At 46.1% G+C, this 19,168-nt stretch overlaps 1 pseudogene; it reads left to right on the top strand.

Annotated features, from left to right (window-relative positions):
• The first annotated feature begins 15,103 nt into the window (after positions 1-15,103).
• Positions 15,104-15,222, top strand: LOC144680117 (5S ribosomal RNA; annotated as a pseudogene).
• The last annotated feature ends 3,946 nt before the right edge of the window (positions 15,223-19,168 follow it).

The following is a 19,168-nucleotide window of genomic DNA, read 5'->3' as shown; positions in this document are numbered from 1 at the left end:
TACACTGGAATTGTTTCTCTTCCAAGTGTTTCTTAATGTGGTTCTTGTACACATTTCAGTGGGCAAACCGTTTTCCAAAATATTTGCATTCCTTAAAATGACCTGGTGCTTTACCTTTTGTGATGGTATTCACATGCTGTACCTCACTGCCAGGAAGGTTCTCTTCCACGTGTCAAACCAATTGAGTCGTCTTCTTCGATGACTTGCACATCTTTGCAAAATGGCTCCACGTAAAGCATGGGTTGCACTTTTTCACTCGAGCTAGACATGGCATTGTAATTCGATAAGCAATTCGATAAGCATTTCCACAAGTTGGGCACAGTTTTGAAGGTATCTGACCATGATGGGTCATGTGTTGATGAAATTGCTGAGATCTCCTTGTCCGTAACCCTTGCACTTGAGCTGATTGGGCACGTCGTGTCTGCAAATCTGAATTGAGGATGCTTTCTTATGTAATCTCTTTGAATCTAACAAGGCAGGTTCGATTTGGACTACCAAGGTTAAAGCTTTTCCGAAAGTCAAATCATCATCCTCCATGAGGAGACATTCCCAAATTCGTGGAATTGAAGTCTTTTCAATTAATTGGTCGCGTATTGGTTCATTGGTTAGTGTACCAAATTTACATGTAGAAGCCAATTGCTGCAGTGCTGTCATGTATTATTTGATGCACTCACCATTTCTCTGGGATTTCGGATGGAATATATATCATTCACTCATCACACTTTTCTTTGGCCCAATGTATTTTTCGAGAACACTTATTACCACTGTGAGCTGCTCGAATAGTCGTTGGCCTTCTGCTCTGAGACAATGTATAGGTATCACTTTCTTATGAATTGTTGCTCCGTTCAGGCTGTCCATCCCTGTAGTGAGCAAGTAAGGTAAACCCTGAAATCCATTGTTCCCATGACATGGGTGGGAGGTCTCCTGGAGATGAAAGAAATGATTCTGGAGCTGGTAAAGTTAAACTTTTCTCAACCATCCTTGTCGCCAATTTTTGTTATTTGCTGGTTAGCTATATATCTTATCTGATTTTTTTTTCAATTCATTCACAGGATGTGAAGCTTGGCTGGCTGGGCAAGCATTTATTGCCCATCCCTAGTTGCCCTTGCGAAGGTGGTGGTGAACTGCTTTCTTGATCCGCTGCAGTCCATGTAGCGTAGGTACACCCACAATGCTGTTAGGAAAGGAGTTCCAGGATTTTGACCCAGCAACAGTGAAGGAACAGTGATATATTTCCAAGTCAAGATGGCGAGCTTGGAGGGGAGCTTCTAGGTGGTGGTGTTCCCATCTATCTGCTGCCCTTGTCCTTCTAGATGGTAGTGGTCAAGGCTTTGGAAAGCACTGTCGAAGGAGCCCTGGTGAGTTCCTGCAATGTGTCTTGCAGATGGTACACACTGCTGCTACTGTGTGTCTGCGGTGGAGGGAATGAATGTTTGTGGATGTGGTGCCAATCAAGTGGGCTGCTTTGTCTGGACTGTGTCAAGCTTCTTGAGTGTTGTGGGAGCTGCACTCATCCAGGCAAGTGGGGAGTATTCCAACACACTCCTGACTTGGTAGATGGTGGATGGGCTTTGAGGAGTCAGGAGGTGAGTTACTTGTCACATGATTCCTAGCCTCTGACCTGCTCTTGTAGCCACAGTTTTTATATGGCTAGTCCAGTTCAGTTTCTGGTCAATGGTAACCCCCAGGATGTTGATAGTGGGGGATTCAGTGATGGTAATGCCATTGAACATCGAGGGGCGATGCTTGGGTTCTCTCATGTTGGAGATGGTCATTGCCTGACACTTGTGTGGTGTGACTGTTACTTGCCACTTGTCAGCCCAAGCCTGGATATTTTCCAGGTCTTGCTGCATTTGGACATGGACTGCTTCAGTATCTGAGGAGACACGAATGGTGTTGAATATTGTGCAATCATCAGCGAACATCCCCACTTCTGACCTTATGATGGAAGGAAGGTCATGGATGAAGCAGCTGAAGATGGTTGGGCCTAGGACACTACCCTGAGGAACTCCTGCAGTGATGTCTTGGAGCTGAGTTGCCTGACCTCCAACAACCACAACCATCTTCCTTTGTGCTAGGTATGACTCCAACCAGTGGAGAGTTTTCCCCCTTATTCCCATTGACTCCAGTTTTGCTAGGGCTCCTTGATGCTACACTCTGTCAAATGCAGCCTTCATGTCAAGGACAGTCACTCTCACCTCGCCTCAGGGGTTCAGCCTTTTTGTCCATGTTTGAACTAAGGCTGTAATAAGGTCAGGAGCTAGGTGGCCCTGGCGGAACCCAAACTGGGCATCAGTGAGCAGGTTATTGCTAAGCAAGTGTCACTTGATAGCACTGTTAATTACCCCTTCCATTATTTTACTGATGATTGAGAGTAGACTGATTGGCCAGGTTGGATTTGTCCTGCTTTTTGTGTACAGGATATACCTCCACAATTTTCCACATAGCCGGGTATATGCCAGCATTGTAGCTGTACTGGAACAGCTTGGCGGCAAATTCTGGAGCACAAGTTTTCAGTACTATTGCCGGAATATTGTCAGGGCCCAGAGCCTTCGCAGTTTCCAATGCCTTCAGCCGTTTCTTAATGTCACGTGGAGTGAATCGAATTGGCTGAAGACTGGCTTTTGTGATGCTTGGGACCTCCATAGGAGGCCGAGATGGAACATCCACTCGGCACTTCTGGCTGAAGATTTCAGCAAATGCCTTTATCTTTTGCACTGATGTGCTGGGCTCCTCCATCATTGAGGATGGGGATATTTGTGGAGCCTCCTCCTCCAGTGAGTTGTTTAATTGTCCACCATTTATTACTGGATGTGGGAGGACTGCAGAGCTTAGGTCTGATCCGTTGGTTGTGGGATCACTTAGCCCTGTCTATCACTTGCTGCTTATGCTGTTTGGCATGCAAGTAGTCTTGTGTTATAGCTTCACCAGGTTGACACCTTATTTTTAGGTGTGCCTGGTGCTGCCCCCCTCCTGCACTCTTCATTGAACCTTGGTTGATCCCCTGGCTTTATGGTAATGATAGAGAGGGGGATATGCTGGGCCATGAGGTTACAGAGTGTGTTTGAGTACAACTCTGCTGCTGCTGATGGCCCACAATGCCTCACGGATGCCCAGTCTTGAGTTGCTAGATCTGTTCGAAATCTATCCCATTTAGCACAGTGGTGGTGCCACACAACACGATGGAGGGTATCCTCAGTGTGAAGGCAGGACTTCGTCTTCACAATGACTGTGCGGTGGTCACTCCTACTGATACTGTCATGGAAAGATACACCTGCGGCAGGCAGGTTGGTGAGGATGAGGTCAAGCATGTTTTTCCCTCACCACTTGCCGCAGACCCAGTCTAGCAGCTATGTCATTTAGGACTCAGCCAGCTCGGTCAGTAGCGGTGCTACCGAGCCAGTCTTGTGATGGACATTGAAGTCTCCCACCCAGAGTACATTCTGTGCCCTTGCCACCCTCAGTGCTTCCTTCAAGTGGTGTCCAACATGGAGGAGCACTGATTCATCAGCTGAGGGAGGGCGGTACGTGGTAATCAGCAGGAGGTTTCCTTGCCCATGTTTGACCTGGTGTCATGAGACTTCATGGGGTCCAGAGTCGATGTCGAGGACTCCCAGGGCAACTCCCTCCTGACTGTATATCACTGTGCTGCCATCTCTGCTGGGTCTGTCCTGCCAGTGGGACAGGACATAACCAAGGATGATGGTCTCTGAGACATTATCTGTATGGCATGATTCCATTAGGATGACTTGACTAGTCTATGAGACAGCTCTCCCATTTTTGGCACTAGCCCCCAAATGTTCATAAGACGGACTTTGCAGCGTCGACAGGGCTGAGATTGCTGTTGTCATTTCCAATGCCTAGGTTAATGCCGGGTGATCCATCCAATTTCATTCCTTTTTTGTGACTTTGTAGCAGTTTGTTACAACTGAGTGGCTTGCTAGGCCATTTCAGAGTCAACCACATTGCTGTGGGTCTGGAGTCATGTGTGGGCCACCCTAGATGACAGATTTCCTTCCCTAAAGGGCATTAGTGAACCGGATGAGTTTTTACAACAATCGACAATGGTCCCGTGGTCATCATTAGACTTTTAATTCCAGGTTTTTATTGAATTCAAATTCCACTATCTGCTGTGGCGGAATTCGAACCCAGGTACCCAGAGCATTAGCCTGGGTCACTCTCCCCACAGAGCAATGCATAGGTGTCTATAGCTCTAAATCCAAACAGTTTATTTACAGAACTTTAAACATCTCCGGACTTCCAGGAGTTTCAACACATGTGTTCTTTGCAGGGAGCCCCAGATCCTTCCTGGGCCTTTCTCAGATTCTCTTAATCCTCTCACTCCATCCACAGTCTTAAGCAATCAAGCAAGTGTATAAGGATCTGTGAACCAGACTAGCTTAATCAAACACAGATGAAACAAGCTATAGAACATTACAAGTGGCACAATGTATTCACAGCAAAGTGGCACTCATTATAAGCATGAAGCAATGTAAATGTGCGAATGGAAAGGTATGCCAGGCAGGACTTTGGCTCCCAGTCTTCAGCTCCAGATGGGGCATGTGCACTGAATGTGTGGGTGCCAGTTCTTGCTGTGAAAGTTGTACCTGTTGCAGGATACTGTCTGGGTGGCCAATTGTCGCACATTTCTGGGACCCTCCCAGATTTGACTGTCCTGTGACCCAGGTTAGGCCTGCTGAGGATGCGTTTTGTCCTGAATTTTTGACCTTCAAAATTTGCACATATGCAGTACCCATCTGCAGCCCACTCTGACAGTTTTGTCAGTACCCCTGCTCTCACAGATTTCATGCAGTACCCCTGTCGCTCTCACAGATTTGCCAGCAATACCCCCTTGGATGCCAAAGCATCCCTTAATTTATTGCCTGAGAATTGGTCACCCTCCAGTGCATGTAGGGAGATGACATTAGCTGTCATAGGCCTGTATGCCCTTAAAGGGGTTTGTTTTCCATGAAGATGATACTCGATCCTTCTGTATGCCTGCAGTATGAAAGAACACTAAACGTGAGGGAGGTGTCCCCGACCTCTACACATTGACCCCTGCAGAGGAGGAGACAGTCAATCTGATCGGGGAGCAGGGCAGATGCTCAGTTGCAGATGGCGAGGCCAGAGTGTCAACACAACAGAGTGAGGATGTCTCCTACCTGGTGTCAAGAACAAGGCTTAAAGGAGACACATGTGACACTGCAATGGGAAAAAGGGATTGTGTATAACCGCTAGCTAATTCTTTGTGTTCTCCAGTACAGGCCATCACAGTCAGAAGGCACGTCACACACAGTCTGCAGCAATGCAATACTCCACCTCTGAGGGTGAGATGGAACATTCAAAGGATGCACTGTTACAAATGCAGAAACAGTCAATTCGGTGGGTATTTGTTCATGATTAGAGTCGGGGTCACGATGTGGTGAACACATCACAGACACATCCACACAGCTGATGGAGGCTGTGACTGCTGAATTCCTGACAGCCGGAGGACTGCTAGAGACCAGGCCCATGCTGAGCCCCATGCCGATGACAGGCCTCTGGAAAGGGCCGCAAAAAACCTGATGGAGATGCAGAGACAGGCAGGGGAATATCTGACAGAGATGCCAGAGGCCATGTGGAGTCTCAGAAGAATGGTGGAGGAGTCTATCCAAGCCATGAATTGTGACATGGCTCCGGCATGTGAGTGCATGGCTTCCTCCATGGAAAGTCTGGAGACTGCCATGGAGACCCTGGACCAGCTAATGGCTGCAATGTATGAGCTTAGACCTGCATTCTGTCACTCTGGCCATGGGCTCTATAGAGTGAGGAAAGAGAGGGATGAGGCATCTTGACCTCCCTCCAGGGGCCCCTTCTCCTGCTGGAGCCAGGGAGATGCCATTGTGCACCAGCAGGGAGGTGGAGTGCCAGCAATTTGCCTCGGGGGCGTCACCCCAGGGTGCTTCAAGGATGAGTAAGCCTCCTCCCCTTTGTCACTGTCCCCATTGCCTCCAGCAAGTGAGGTTGAACAGGGTAAACCTGCACCTGCACCTGTAGGAGAGCCTCAGCAGGCTGGAACCCAATAGGGTTTGAACCACTAAAGAACAGCAGCCAAGGTAATCTCAGGCAATGGGGCATAGCACTCATCAGCCTGCCACCACCTCAGCTGCATTATTGGGGTTTCAAGGTGTAGTGGTAGAAAACAAATGCAAAACCTTCTAATGGCGCAAAGGTAGCATGGGTGTCCGATCATTCTATCACATTGTAAGTTTCTGTAAATATATAGTTTTGATCACTTTATTCATGTGTGTTGAATGGTCATGTTGTTGGGACCTTTGCAACCAGATGGAAGCCTTTAAGGGCTTGGTGCTTCAGTGAAAATCAATGTTGGCTGATATATATGATTGCACAGCCTCAGAAACAGTGGCATATCGGAGCTTCTTGACTTTTGGTGGTTTGTCAACCTTTGTTAGGTTCAAGGATTGGGACCTCACTAGTAAGCCAACATACCATAGATGTTGGCTTATAAGTCGACCTTTGAAGCCTCCAAAAATCGTTCCAGAAAGGGGGAGTTGACTCACACACCGAATATAAAATGTCAACTGCTGGTGTGGGTGTAGGTGGTCACCATTTTGAAAGGTGAAACTCATATTGAATTCATGCCCGGTTTATTGAATAAATGAATTGTACAGATATACCTATAACCACAATGCAAGCATTTTAAAATAAATCAAATTCATTGTCTTAAGCATCTGAAGTAAAGAGTTCATTGAATTCAATTCGAGTCACTTTGGATACAAATAACACCCCTGATATAAATGTGAATCAGAAAGTGAAAGGGAGGGAAGAACATAAAACAATTACAATCATACAGGGAAAGGGTACTGAGAAAATTGTTAGACCTAAAAGCTGACAAGTCTCCAGGTCCTGATGGATTTCAGCCTGGGGTCTTAAAAGAAGCGGCTGCTGAGATAGTAGATGCATTGGCTTTAATTTTCCAAAATTCCCTAGATCCTAGATCCTGGAAAGGTCCCTTCAGATTGGTAAATAGCAAATATAACTCCTCTATTCATTAAAGGAGGCAAACAGAAAGCAGAAAACTATAGGCCAGTTAGCTTAACATCTGTCATAGGGAAATTGTTGGAATCTATTATTAAGGAGGTTATAGCTGGGCACTTAGAAAAGCTCAATGCAATCAGGCAGAGTGAACATGGTTTTGTGAAAGGGAAATCATGATTGACTAATTTATTGTAGTTCTTTGAGGAAGTAATGAGCAATGTGGATAAAGGGGAACTTGTGGATGTGCTGTACTTAGGTTTCCAGAAAATATTTGACAAGGTGCCATATCAAAGGTGGTGTAGGGGATAACATATTAGCATGGAAAGAGAATTGGTTAGCTATCAGGAAACACAGTAGGCATAAATGGGTCATTTCTGGGTTGGCAGGATGTGATAAGTGGAGTGCCACAGGGATCAGTGCTAGGGCTCAACTATTTACAACTTATACCAATGATTTGGTTGAAGGGACCGAATGATTGCTTGCTACATTTGCTGATGACACAAAGATAGGTAGGAAAGCTAAATTGTGAAGAGGACATAAGGAGTCTGTAAAGGAACATCAAGTGAGTAGGCAAACATTTGGCAGATGGAATATAATGTGGGAAAGTGTGAACCTGTTCACTTTGGCATATTATTTAAATGGAGAGAAATTGCAGAACTCTGGGGTACAGAGGGATCTGGGTGATCTGGTACATGAATCAAGAAAAGTTAGTATGCAGGTACAGCAAGTGATTAGGAAGGCAAAAGTAATGTTGTTATTTATTGCAAGGGGAATGAAATATAAAAGTAGGAATTTTGCTATAGTTGTACAAGGTGTTGAAGAGACCACATCTACAGTACTGTATACAGTCTTGGTCTCCTTATTTAAGAAAGGATATAAATGCATTAGAAGTAGTTCAGAGAAGGTTCACTCGGCTGATGCCTGGGATGGGGGGTGTTACCTTACGAGGAAAGGTTAGGCAGGCTGGGCCTGTATCCATCAGAGTTTAGAAGATAGAGAGGTGATCTTACTGAAACACATAAGATCCTGAAGGGACTTGACAGGGTGGATGCTGAAAGGATGTTTCCCCTTGTGGGAGAAACTAGAACTGGGGGATATAGTTTAAAAATAAAGGTCTCCCATTTAAGTCGGAGATGAGAAGAAATTTTCTCTTTCTCAGAGGGTTGTGAATCTTTGAAACTGCTTGTTACTCTGTAACTGACTCATTAATGCGCAACATCACATGAGCTAAGCTTTTGGCCTTTGGAAAGTTTTAATATTACATTTCTCGACTTGCAGCTCAGTCTGCTGTCTAACCTCCAGCCTGCAAACACCAAAGCAGAACTCCGGTCTAACCAATGGCCTACATCAAGTCTAAGCCTCCTTGAAGCCTGTTTCTTTGGAAGAGTCCTACCATTGCCTACCAGTCTCTGTATTCCAATCTCATCTCATTGCGTCACCATCAACTTTAAAGGGATTCTGAAACTGCAGCTTCAGCTAGCTGAACTCGCCTGAACTGTAGCTCCTCCATGAAGGAAACCTCACTGGACTGTACCAGAGTCCAGAGTCAATCACATGAACTAATATCCATATCTGTTGTTCTCTTTCTTTTCAATTATTCATAGTTGCAAAAGACTCCTCTTTCCTATCTTCTTATTGTGTGCTTGTGCATGTGTCTGAAGTTGTGACCACCCCTGGGTTTGAATGCATGAATAAACAATATTTCTGATTTAATTCTGAAGAGAGTTTGCTGTGAGTCACTTTAAAAATTGACCTCACAAGCCGAGGGTTTGGGGACACAGGCCACAGCCTATTTCAAAAATTAAAACACCTCAGCTTGCAGACTGTGAGATAACACAGAAGTTTAGTTTGCCTCTCTTCCCAGCCTGTAACACCCTTTATCCACCTTGCTTGTTACTTCCTCAAAAAATGCAAATAAATCATTTAAACATGATTTCCCTTTCACAAAACCATGTTGAATCTGCTTGATCCCATTGTGGTTTTCCGAGTATCCTGCTATAACCTCCTTAATAATGGATTGAAGCAATTTACATATAACGGATGTCAGGCTAACTGTCCTATAGTTCCCTGCTTTCTATCTCCCTCCTTTCTTGAATAAAGGTGTTACATCTGTTGGGGCCCTTATAGAATCTAAGGAACCCTGGAAGATTATAACTAATGCCTCTACTATCTCTGCAGCCACTTCTTTTAAGATCCTAGATGCAGGCCATCTGGTCCTAGAGCCTTGTCAGCCTTTAGGTCTAATAGTTTTCCCTGTACCTTTTCCCTCGTGGTGATGGTGATTGTTTTATGTCCTTCCCTCCCTTTTACCTTTTGATTTTCATGTATCATTGGGAAGTTTTTGAAGTCTTATACAGTGAAAACAGACACAAAATATCTATTCAACTCCTCTGCCATTTCTTTATTTTCCATTATCAATTCCTGAGGCTCACCCTCTAGAGGACCAACATCAGCTTTAGTTACTCTTTTCCTATTTAAATACTTGTAGAGACTCTTACTAAGTGCTTTTATATTACTAGCTAGCCTTCTCTCATATTCTACTTTCTCCCTCTTTAATATTTTTTCAGTCATTCTTTGCTGGTTTTTAAAATCTGTCCAATCTTCTGACCCACCACTGGTCTTTGCAGATTAGTACAGAGTTTTCTTCAATGTGATACAATCGTAAATTTCCTTATTTAGCCACGGGCGATGCATCCTTCTTAACGAGTCTTTCTTTCTCACTGGGATAAATCTTTGCTGAGAGTTATTAAATATCTCCTCAAAAGTTTGTCACTGCAACTCTACAATCCTACCTTTTAACCTAGTTTCCCAGTTCACTTCAGCCAGCTCTGCCTTCATATCCTTATAGCTACCTTTATTTAGGTTTAAAACACTAGTCTTAGATCCACATATCTCCCTTCAAACTGAACATGAAATTCTACCACGTTATGACTGCTGTCACCTAGAGGCTCCTTTACCTGACGTTATTGATTAATCTTGTCTTATTGCATGCTGCCAGGTCTATAATACCTGCTCTCTAGTGTCTCTAGGACATACTGCTTGAAGAAATTATCCCAAATACATTCTATGAACTCATTTTCCAGGCTACTTTTACCAATCTGATTCATCCAATCTACATGTAGATTAAAGTCACCCATGATTATTGCAGTACCTTACATGCTCCATTATTTCTTCTTGTATACTATGTTCTACAGTGTAACTACTGTTAGGGGTCCAATAAACTACTCCCACCAGTGACCTCTTACCTTTCCTATTTCTTATCTCTACCCAAACTGATTCTACATCTGTTCTTTCGAGCTAAGGTCAACATCCTTAGGTGACAGAGCTACCTCACCAACTTTTCCTAGCTTCCTGTCTTTTTGAAATGTCAAATACCATTCAATATTCATGTCCCAGCTTTGGTTACCTTGCAATGTCTATGCAATGGTTATAGGTCATACATATTTATTTCTATCTGTGCTGCCAATTCATCCATTATGTTATGAATGCTGCATGCATTCAGCTACAGAGCCTTCAACTTTGTTTTTTACCATTTCTTCAATCTCTGGCCTTATCTACTGATGAAGTCTTGAGCTTGTATGCTCTGTCCCTTCCTATCACACTCTGGTTATCATTACCTAAATTGCTATCCTGCTCTATTACTTTGTTGTTTCCCTATAATTTACCACATCTCCTCCCACATGATCTCTTTCCCCCACTATTTAGCTTAAAGCCCTCTCTACTGCCCTAGTTATATGACTCATCAGAACACTGGTCCCAGCACGGGTCAGGTGAAGACCATTCAAATGGCATAGTTCCCACTTTCCCCAGTACTGGTACCAGTGACCCATGAATCAAAATCCATTTCTCCCACACAAGTCTTTGAGCTATGCATTCATCTCTTTAACTTATTTATCTAATACCAATTTGCTCGTGGCTCGGGTAATACTCCAGAGATGATTACCTTGGAGGTTCTGCTTTTTAATTTAGCTCCTAGCTGCTCACACTCTCTATGCAGAACATCTTGCCGAGTCCTATCTATGTCATTGGTACCCATGTCGGCCACAACAACTGGATCTTCCCCCTCCCACTGCAAGTTCCTTTCCAGCCCAGAGCAGCTGTCCCAAAATCTGGTACCAGGCAGGCAAAACAGCATCCTGGACCTTCACTCTTGGCTACAGAAAATTGTGCCTATCCCCTGACTATACTATCTCCTACTACCACCAAATTCTTAGTTATCCCTCCCACTTGAGTGGCTTCCTGCACCACAGTGCCATGGTCAGTTCACTCATCCACCTTGCTTCCCCTGCTCTCATCCATACAAGCTGTCAGAACCTTGAGCTGTTGGACAATTGCAAGGGCTGAGGCTCCAACACTTCTTGATCCCCTTACCTGCCTCGCTCACAGTCACACTCTCCTGTCCCTGACCACTGACCAAATCAGACAATCCTACCCTAAGGGATGTGAGTACCTTCTGGAACAAAGCGTCCAGGTAACCTTCCCGATCCCTGATGTGTCACAATGTCTGAAGCTCAGAATCCAACTCATTGACTCTGAGCTGAAGCTCCTCGAGCTGCAGACACTTACAACAGATGTGGTTGCCTTGAATCACACTGGCGTCCAACAGACCCCACATACTGCAGCCACAACACATCACCTGCCATCTTTATAATGTGTGAATTAATTTAGTTTCTTAATTAATTTACAATTAATAAACCCTATTACTACTAATCTGTTAGTAAATCTTAATAATAAAACGTTACAATTACTAATTGGTGACCTGCGTTTCGTAAGATAAATGAGAAAATGCTCACCCACCAATTTCCCTGTCATGTCATACTTTCATTTTCTTTGGAGACCATCCACTGAGGTCAGAGTGTCTCTCCTACTCTCTCTGCTGCTCCTTTTATTCCTGCTGAGCTCTCACCTTTCCTGCTGGTCCCACAGTGACTCTATCCATCTCTCCACCACTGTTTTGATCCCCAGTGTGCTCTCGCCTGTCTGCTCCTTTTGCAGTGACTCTCTTACTCTCAAATTACCAATTTCCAGTGATTCACCTTCAGACAGCGGCAAAAACATGAGTACCCATTAGGTCACATTGGCAACATGGATGAAATGCCCATGAATTTCGATCTGCTCAGCAACTAAACTGTGGAGTGGAAAGATTCAAAAACAGTTCTAGTGAAAACCACAGGATGCGAGAAGACAACATTTGTGATTGTTCTAGCCTTCATGGCTGACAGAAGAAAATTAAAGCCTAAGGTAATTTTCAAACGTAAGAGCATGCAAAAAAATCAAGTTCCCTGCAGGATTTTTTATTGTATGTCCATAACAATGACTGAATGGATGAGCATGGAGTGAAGTTATAGATCGAGAATGTGTTGAATAGGTGTCCCAGTGGCCTATGTAAAGAATGCAACTTATTATGCATGTTCAGATGCCATATAACCAATCAGACCAAGAGGCTCCTCTGAAGAAATAACACCCACATTGTAGTTATATCAGGGGGTCTAACATCCATAATTCAACCTTTGGATGTGTGCTTCAACAAACCATTCGTGAATTAAGTTCATGTCGAATGTAATAGGTGGTTAGATGGAGAAGTGGTTCTTGGGTAGTTGATGGAAAAGAAACCTTCACAAAGAATGGAAGTATGCACACTGTCATGCCTGGTGTTTTATGTGGTTTTGTCACAAATCTTTTAAAAAATTCTTTAACAGGATGTGGGCATTGCCGGCTAGGCCAACACTTGTTGCCCATCCCTAATTGCCCTTAGGTAGATGGAGCTTTATTCTGCTTCCATCCTAAACTGTATCTCAGTGTGCGCGATTAATCCTGGCTCTGAGTCCTTGAACTGGCAGAATACTTCACTTTCCAATTTGAACATTCTTCACCTCGACAAGCGTAAAAGGCAAAATGGAGGTTTTTTAAAATGTCACAGAATACCAAGATTGCACTGATGGAGAATTATTACAGCAGCCAACTCCAGTTTTTCAAATTTGAATATTCACACATCTCAATATATATAATAGAATAGACAATATATAATAGAAATGCCTTGTCATTTTTATTTTGCTCATTTATATATTATTCATGCATTCCCTGGACCAATTGGACATTGCCAGGGGAACATGTCAGAATTAGGGGCTGGACATAAGATCTAAAGAGCTTTTGCTATGGTTCAGAGGGTTACTGACCAATGTATAACAGGAGCAAGAGAAACATGGTTAAAGAAAGTGGAGTGACCAGGCAGAGGAAGGACTGTTCTCTGTACAGTGTGGGTCTTTCAAATGAAACTGTGGGAGGTACAGGAAAGGTGTTTTTTAAAAATTTATTCTTTCATGGGATGTAGGCATTGCTGGCAAAGCCATCATTTGTTTCCCATCCCTAAGTGCCCTTGAACTGAGTGGCCTTTTAAGAGTCAACCAGATTGCACAATCACCTAGAGTCACCAGACCAGGTGAAGACAGCAGATTTCCTTCCCTAAATCAGATGAGTTTTCACAACAATTGATGATAGCTTCATGATCACCATCACTGAGGCCAGTTTGCAATTTCAGCTTTTATTACTGAATTTAATTTCCAACAGCTACCACAGTGAGATTTGAACCCATGCTCCCAGAGCAGTGCCTGCTGTGCACGCAGCTGAAGATCCACAGAACCATCAATCGTAGGTGCTTCGCTAGACCCAGGGTCTATAGACAGTGCTTGTCATTCCTGCAGATGACTGAGAACCAGTGTCGCTGGTTGGGAGCTGGTTGGTCACATATGCCACCTGCTGCAGTATTTGGCTCCTCGGTTACAAGGGATACCCACAGAGGACATGGCTGATGACGCTTGTGTGGCGGCCTCAGATTGCAGCAGAGTGACGGTACAACGAGGCTCATACCGCAATCTGGACTTTGTGGAACAAACAATAGGCATTTTGAAAATTAGATTCTGATGCCTCGACAGGTCTGGTGGAGCACTGCAGTACAGTCCACTGAGGCTTACGCATCATCGTAGCTTACTGCGTGCTACACAGCCTGGTGCTACAATGGGGGGAGGACCTGGCAGAGGAGTAGATGGAAGAGCTACATGTCACCTCCAATGAGGAGGACGTCGAAGGGGACAAGGGTGATGAGGTCCGCGAAGGTGAGGATGCCGGCAATGAGGACATCAAACTGGCCAGGTGAGGCAGATGCTCAGGTGGCCCTCATAGCCGCAAGATTTGTAGAGGATGATGATGAGGTGCAGTAAGGACAGTACTGACACCCTCACCTTGCATCTGTGAGCATTTAACTCCCGTGTGGCTGATGGCAGTGCACATGCCCTCAGTGCTCAGGCTGCTGTCATGGAGACGCAGCAGAAGCCCTAAGAGTCACCAGGTTCCAGGAGAATGATGACAACATACAGTGAGGACACTCCATAGATCTTCACACAGCCTCTGTGAATGTCTGACTCCCGTCTGGCTGAGGGCAGCTCACTTACGCTCTGTGATCAGGGCCATGTCATGGAGACGCAGCCGTGGAACCTGATCGTTTGTCAGCCTTCAGCACATGTCCCCTTCAGGAGCACATTGTCACTGATCACAGAAGCTGAAGAGTTGAGGGCCAGCCCCTCAAAGATGCTGAGAGCACACAGAGAGCACGATGGAACTCTGTGACACCTGCCCACGACATTCTGGCAGCAATGACCAGCACCATCGAGGTGCAGGCATCACTAATGTGTCCAGACAGTGTGAGACCGGACCATCACTTTGTTCTGAAGTTACACACTGAGACACCTGCCTTTGTCTTGTGCACGAACCAAGATTTCGCATTTGAGTGACATGAACATTGCTCATCATAACAAGGAGCCATAGGCAAGGAGTTTATTTGGGAGTTTATTTACAATAGTAAACATTATTTACAAGTGATTAACACCCTTGCCCAGGCTGTGCAACTACATCATGTGGCTGAGGTGTCAGCTGTGGCTCAGTTCATAGCACCCTCGCCTTTGAGTCAGAAGGTTGTGGGTTCGTGTCCCACTCCTGGAAACCAAGAACTGTGAATGTACTCGAAAGAGTTACAATCTGTGACTATTGATAACCGAAAGAGTTTCATTCTGCCTACGGCCATACTATTCTGAAAACGCCCGATGTCGTCTGATCTCGGAAGCTAAGCAGACTCAGGCCTGGTTAGTACTTGGATGGGAGACCGCCTGGGAATACCAGGTGCAGTAGACTCCTTTAATCACATTTTGGTTTGATGTTTGTAAGTTTTATTTAAACTTTGTCTTTGGTTTCACAACTAGCCTGACTTAGGGGCTGTGTTTCCTTTTTCACTTATTTTGTTGATTTAGTTTATTAGCTTGGCTTTAAAAGAGCTATAACATCTTAGGTCAGCCGACCCGACTGTCTGCCCCTCTTCCGCAGCTAAGTCCGCAGCCAGGTGCCCCTGGAGAGGGAGCACGCAGTGTCTGCTGGAACCGTCGAGGCCTTCCATGCCCGGTGGGCACCGCGGGGACTGGGGTGCTTTATAGTCCCTCAATCACATTTTGATTTGATGTTTGTAAGTTTTCTTTAAACTTTGTCTTTGGTTTTACAGTTCCCTAATTTAGGGGCTGTGTTCCTTTTGTCCCTCATTTTGTTAATTTAGTTTATTTGGCTGACTCAGAAAGAGTTACATCATGTGGCTGAGGTGTCAGCTGTGGCTCAGTTCATAGCACCCTCGCCTTTGAGTCAGAAGGTTGTGGGTTCGTGTCCCACTCCCGGAAACCAAGAACTGTGAATGTACTCAAAAGAGTTACAATCTGTGACTGTTGATAACTCGAAAGAGTTACATTTTCTTAATCTTCCTAACCCTGTCGCTATGTGTTGGTGCTCCCCCTGACATCTGGGCGGAGGTGGAGACAGCCTACTAGTTGCGGAGCTCTGTTTGTGATGACTTCAGCGTGTGTCCTCTGGAGGGGCTGAGACATGGAGGGCCCCGGCCTGCTCTAGGTGTCTTGCCATGGGCCAGCTGCACCCTCCTTGGTCTCTGATGGGAGCTGCAGGGGTTACAAGAAGAGGGGATTTGGATCGGCCAGACATTACTGGAGTCAGCTGGGCAGATGGCCCCAGGGTGTTGAGCTGCTGATCCTCTTCCCTATGGGTGCCCGACAGCCCCTGGCTGACTCCTTGAGGGGAAGGGAAAGGTGGCGTGAGATCAAGCTGCCTGGCACCCCTCTCATGTTGACACTGTTGGAGGCCAACTGTAGCATCAGCGATGGAGTCCAGCCCACGCAGCAGCGCAGGACCAACGACCTGGACCAAGGTCTCCATGGCGGCCGCCATCCTGCCAGTGTTGATCTCAGTGTGTCGGCCTGCTGGCGCTATCACCTGGGACTAAAGGCGGACACATTCCTCCATCATCCCTTGAAACCTGAGGAGTTTGCCAGACATCCCTTCCCAGTGTTCCTATGATTTTCTTTGTCTTTGCAGCTCCACCAACTGATTGAGGACCAAGTCCAGAGGCTCATCACCTGACTCAGACTCAGCAAATCCCTTGCCTCCAGCAGTCCTCTGAGTGCCAACATCCAAGAATGTCCCTGCCTCTGCCTACTGTGGAACAGGCTGTGTGCTGAACAGACCAGATTGTGATCCCGAGGCTCCTCTACCTCTAGCTGTGTGTCACTGCGTTGGTGGAGAGTGTGAGTGAGTGCCATGATGGGTCTTCAACAGTGCTGCCCTCAGGATCCTCATCCAAGTGCTGTTGGTGCTGGGGTCCTGATCACAGTTGCCTGAAGGCAACGTGTCAGATGTGCCTGGGACAGAAAGTGGAGATTATTAGTGCTTGGCAGCCGTGTTGAACACAGAACAGCGGGTTTAGAGCAACGTTGACAGAGGGATGATGTGGTGCAGGATTGTCATGTGGATTTTCACCGCTGAACTCACCATCGCCGCAGGAATGGTCCACATCCTCTCCAGCCAGCTCCAATGCTCAACTCTAGAATGGAGTGAGGACCTTGATGTCCAGGACTCCATCCCCACTCTGGGACCTCTCCCATTGTTTGTGTGCAATCTTGTCCTGCATAAAGATTGATGGAGAGAGTGTGAGCAAGGCACATGCCAGGCCACATGAGAAGGATGGCAGGATGTGCATGTGTGCTGAGTGGAGCCATGGACAGGATGAAGAGACTATCTTTAGAAATGAGGCCAGTGGAAATGTGAGGGTGTGTGTGAGAGACTGAGTGGTGATGTCCCTTGAGCTGGCAATGAGTGAGATGCCAGTGAATGTGTGATGGTCTTGAGAGAGTGTGAGTTTAGAGAGATGAGATGGCTGACTTACCCTGGCGACACAGTGAGATCATCCATCCATTTTCTGCACTGGATGGCCAACCTTGTGTGCAGTATTGGCGCTGAGCACCTCTGCCAAGCCAGGGTGGTGAGACTGATGGGCGGGGGTAGAGGACATCGCGGTGGGCCTCCACGGCATCCAGAAGGCATCCCAAGGATGCGTCACTGAATCAAGGGCTGAACTCATCTTAGCTTCCTCTGTGCACGGCTGCAGTTTAAATATGGTGCCCAGCGTGAGGAAGCTGCAAGGTAACGACATGGCAGGCTAATCGGAGACCAGCCACCAGCAATCCGGAGTGTTTCCCATGGCTGCATAATTTATGAGGCAAGAAGGGGACGATACGGTGCGAAAACCCGCCATTGCGGCTGGCAGGTAAAACATGTTTATTCACACCCGCTACCGCACTTAGTCTGGGATGATTCTGCCCACTGTGTCTACCTGATGCATTTTCCTTTCTGTGCACTGACTATGGGCTGAGCACTAGTGCGTGGCTATTATTGTACAGGCTCCTGGCAATTTCACATTTACACCTCTGCCACCATTGGTACAAGAGAAAACGGCGTGGATAGAGAGGGAGGGATTCTCCAACCTCTATTCTCTGATTTGCTGTGATTGATGGCTGTGTGGAAAGGTGTGTATGTGATTGCAATCAATAATGCCATGGACTCAAGGAATCCTGCAATTTGGGAAAAGAAATGCAATACCTGCTCATGCTGTTGCTCAGTTTACCATGAGGAAATTTCTAGCTCAGGCAAAAAAAATATGCAAACACCTGCTTTAAACATATATCCACTTCAGATTGACTGTCATTAACATCTCCTGCGGCAGCTCAAATTGAGCATGAGGCACAAAACTTCACAGCCGAGCTGATCTTGACAGCCACTGGCAGGATAGTATCAGTGAATCTTAGCCAAAAGATACTTTGGGCGCAAATTGCATTGCAGTAGCTCCGCTGGAGACGATCCTGCAGAGGCCAAGCGACACCAACTGGAGTGGGGGCCACCAGCCGCTTCTTGCACAGCTTGCATGTCATTCTATCAGGAACAGGGCGCAAACCAGTGTGGCTCAGTGAACGCCAGAAGGCTGTGAATGCCCACGGTCCTGATGGCACAGGCTGATCCGATGCTATGATCTCTATTACCACGAAGGTCAGGCAACTAACTCGTCAACCATTCGGCGAACCACAAGTGTAAGGCTGAAAGATAGGCCCAATGCCAGGATTGCTTAAAGGGCCAGACTCCCTGATTACCCATCAGGTCATTTGCAAGGTCTTCTGCTGTCACAAACGGCCAGGAAGTTTTCTGGAATGTTTTTGGGGGTGTTGCGCTGAGTCCTGGAATTGCCAGGAGTGTTGCTCCATCCTCACAGGAAGGGCAGAGGATTTAGTAACTTGTCCACACAAAGGCTGCACCAGGTATGGGGGATGCTGTTGTCATGATTCTCGATCTACAGGACAACAAAGAGATGGAGCAGAGGCTGAATAGAAGGCAACTTCTGCGCGACGTTCTCTACCAACTTGGAGCCAGGCTCCTTTTACTTCCTTGACAGTGACAGAAGGCTGTCCATCAGGTTAATCAATGCACCCAGAGTCTTGGTATGCATGCCCATCAGCATTCTCCTGTCTGCTGCCCCATCAAGCTGCATTTCTGAGTTCCCTGTAGCAGAATTAGCCTGTGAACTCGCTTCTGCAAAGCTGGCAAACAACCCATCCTTTCCCCTTGGCTTGGCTGCAGCCATCTCATGCTCACGACTCACCACATGCTGATCCTAACACTATACCAGCCTCCGAAGGACATGTAGTGCCAATATCGGAGCTGGTAGCTATGAATGTCATATCAAATGGCGGGGCCTCTT

This window comes from Cetorhinus maximus, chromosome 4, assembly GCF_964194155.1.
Source record: "Cetorhinus maximus chromosome 4, sCetMax3.hap1.1, whole genome shotgun sequence".
Lineage (NCBI taxonomy): Eukaryota > Metazoa > Chordata > Chondrichthyes > Lamniformes > Cetorhinidae > Cetorhinus > Cetorhinus maximus.
Note: the sequence above shows the minus strand (reverse complement) of the source record. Positions and strands in the feature narration are given on the sequence as shown.